Consider the following 3,935-nt stretch of genomic DNA (forward strand, 5'->3'; position numbering starts at 1 on the left):
GACCAAACTTTTTCAGGGAAGGATAGGTGTCCGACACACCCCGTTTGTCCCTCAGTTGACTTTTCAATTTAATCAGGACTTTCAACTCTGGGTCAGTATGCTGCGCTCTTGTTATCATGTCATCCTCTAGCAAGGCAAGCCCTACCGATTCAGCTGGCTCTGCTAAGGCTCCCCCTATCTGCTCTCTCTCTTCTGTATGACTTGGTTTCAGTACACAGACCTGCGATGTGGTTACACCCAAGGAATCATCCAAGACCTCTACTTGGTCTCCCATATATGCTGGAAGCCTCGACAGCGCATCGGCATTAGTATGGTCTTTACCAGGCCGGTGGATGATCTTGTATTGAAAAACAGCCAGCTGTTCAAGCCACCGTGCAAGCTGTCCCTCGAGGCCTCGAAAGTTATGCAGCCATCGTAGGGAGTTGTGATCTGTTCTTAGGAGAAACTGTTTACCAAGCAAGAAGTGCTTGAAATACTTTGTAAAAGCAACTACACTCAAGAGTTCTTTCTTAGTTGTGGCATATTTCCGCTCTTGTTTAGTCAGGGCCCTACTTGCGAAAGCTATCACCCTCTCCAAGCCATCCACCTCTTGTGAAAGGACCGCCCCGATACCCGCATCGCTCGCATCTGTGTCCAAAATAAAGCTTCGCTGTGGATCAGGGTACGCAAGAATAGGTGCAGAAGTAAGGCAGGCTTTTAACTTGTCAAAAGCCTTCTGGCAGCTTTCATCCCAATAGAATCGTCTGCCCTTCTCTGTCAACCTATGTAATGGACTAGCCGACTCTGCAAATCCCTTCACAAACCGTCTGTAATACGACGCTAACCCCAAAAAGCTTCGTACCTCAGTCTGATTTTTAGGGGTAGGCCAGGCACGCACAGCTTCTACCTTGCTAGGATCCGCCATTACTCCTGTAGCTGAAATTACATGTCCCAAGTATTGGACTTTTGTAGCAAAGAGGTGACATTTGGAAGGTTTTACCTTAAGGTTAGCCACTTTTAACTTGGCCAATACCTGGCCTAACCGCTGAAGATGTTGTGCGAAGTCCTGCCCAAACACGATGATGTCATCTAAGTACACCAAGCAGGTGGTCCATTGCAAATCTGCCAGCACCAGATCCATTAGTCTTTGAAAAGTGCTAGGGCTATTAGACAATCCAAATGGAAGAACATTAAATTCAAATAGACCTTGTCTGGTTGTAAAGGCAGTTTTGGGGCGATCTTGAGGGTCAACCTCAACCTGCCAGTAACCACTGGCGAGGTCGAGGGTAGAGAACCACTTAGCACTATGCAAGCTATCCAAGGCATCGTCTATACGTGGAAGGGGGTATGCATCTTTTCGAGTGACCTCATTCAGTTTCCTGTAATCAACGCAAAACCGCAACCCCCCATCCTTTTTTCTCACCGGCACTACCGGAGCTGCCCAGGGACTGCAAGAGGGTTGGATGATGCCCCTCTCTTGCATCTGCTTGACATGATCTGCCACCTCTTCTTGCAGATGAAGTGGCACCCTACGGGAGGCCATTTTTATAGGCTTGGCTTGACCAGTGTCTATTTCGTGGGAAGTCAGATGGGTCCTTCCCAAGTCGGAATCGTTTTGACTAAAAATAGACAGATACTCACTCAGCAGTTCTCTAATGGCTCGTAACTGGGTGGGGCTAAAACCTCGGTCGTTGAGTCCAAACTGTTCGAACAATGAATCTGCCGTCTGTGGTGACACTTCCACAGCACCATTTACTGATATTGCGTGCTCTCCCACTACAACATCTGTATGCAGAGTCCCAACGACCATTCCCTTCCTTAACACCAGTTCATCTTCTGTTACATTAAGCACCCTGAGTGGTAGCACACCTTGATCAACTCTACACAGAGCCCTCGCTATCAAGACATCTGCCGCCAAATTAGTTGAGGGCTCCACCATACCTTCAAGGTGTTCCCCATGTAACCCCTTTACGCTACCTGGGATAATGAACTCGCTTCTTGGAGGGACTGTCACGTCTTGCTCAATAACGATCATTCGGGCCTGGTCAGCAGAGTTACTCAAACACAATGGCAGCCGTTGGCCCATAATCAGGCAGCTTTTCTCACCAAGATTTATCACAGCCCCAAACTTAAATAAGAAGTCAGTACCAAGTAGTATCTCATGCAGAGGAATATCAGCTACTAAGAATTCAGCAACCAGTGTAAGACAGTTCAATTGGCACACAGTCGACCACTTCCCAAGGATTTTCATTTGATCCCCATTAGCAACAGACACGGTCCCTGAATAGGGCAACAGGTCTGAACCACCATTAGTGGCCTGCAACCAAAACTCTTTGGCCACTACGGAAACTTGGGCCCCAGTATCTACCAGCAGGTTACAGTCTACACCCCCGACTTTAGCCGGTAAGAACACCCCAATACCCTGGAACCCAAAAGAAGCACTAATTCGCAGGCCAGATGAAAAACCGGGGAGGGGAGTGAGCATTTGGCCATCTTTACTCACCCCCTCTAGTTTCCCTGTAAGTAGGGGCAATCTTTCCTCACATGCCGATTACACCCGCATTCCCAACATGCATCTGTGCGATTTGCAGGCGCCCAGCTAGGCATCGGTGTTCCCATTCTAGGTGCTCTAGGCATAGCTGTATTGTTGGTTCGAGGGGCAGAGAGCTTATCGACAGTAACTTTTAATGTTTTGACCTCTTGGCGCAGACTCTCTACAGTCTGTAACAAAATAGTAATTTGGGAGTCTTGAGTAGTGCTAGACACCCCACGAATTTTGGCATCTGCTGCTCCCATTTGGCTGTGTTCTAATTCTCGGATAAGCTCCAATTCTGACGCCAAAGTGATGGCAACTTCTAATGTGGCTGGTTTGGCACTACGGAGCTGAATTCGCAATTCACCTGCCCCAACATGAGCTATAAAATGTTCACGTGCCAACAGATCCTGAGTGGCACCATTAGCTGTAGGATATGCTTTAGAAATAAGCCGCCTCAAAGCATTGCCAAACTCTCTCGCCGACTCCGACGATAGCCTCCTCCTAGAAGAGAAACTGGCACGATTCCAGTCCTCACTCTCACAAGGGTCAAAGCATTTATTTAGTGCTGCCTTTAACTTTAGGTAACTACTTCGGTCATCTACAGTCAGCCCACCATACACTTCCCTGGCCTTACCAGATAACAAAAGGGACATAAATCTCAATTTCAGATCATTATTCCAATTATTAACACCTGCTGCCAACTCAAATTGTTGAGACCAATCAGACCAGTCACGACTCTGGCCAGTAAATGTTTCAGGCATGAAAACTGGGCGACCAACCCTATCCGTTAAGCCACCATCAGCCCCAGCTACTACGACGTTAGATGCCCGATTCTCAGCGTGCTCCATGATAATACAAGTTAAATACTTTGTCAGTTCAAGATAATCCCACCGCTGCCACCAATGTAATATTTTCCTAAAGTGCCACTAGATGGCGTTACTAGGAAGGTTACGCAAAAGTGACCAGCGATATAAGCTGCCACCACCTTTAATTAATTCCCGGTCTGGTCCGGTGAAAGCACTTTGAACAATCAGGGGATCTAGAGGAGTAACAATTATCTTTATTTAAATTCATATAAAGGCTCACGTTGACCCACTCGCAACACACAACTTTGAGTACACAATAACGTCTGAATAAATGGCACAGCACACGTGAATAAGTTAGAGCAGGACACAGCAATTCATAGGTTCTACCACAGCAGGAGTCAATAAATCTGACTTAAGACACACTCCAAGAGTCAATAAATATGACTTAAAAGACAAACTTATCCAGTAATAAATACACCGTAGAAAAACATGCAATACTATTACTATGAAACACGTGACAAGGATCAGACTTCAATTACATATCACAGTTGCGCAGCGACCGTCAACAACGCTCACCGAAGGACGCACACACACACAAACAGTAGAGTTAGTTA

Source organism: Sprattus sprattus (assembly GCF_963457725.1).
Source record: "Sprattus sprattus genome assembly, chromosome: 5".
Classification (NCBI taxonomy): Eukaryota; Metazoa; Chordata; class Actinopteri; order Clupeiformes; family Clupeidae; genus Sprattus; species Sprattus sprattus.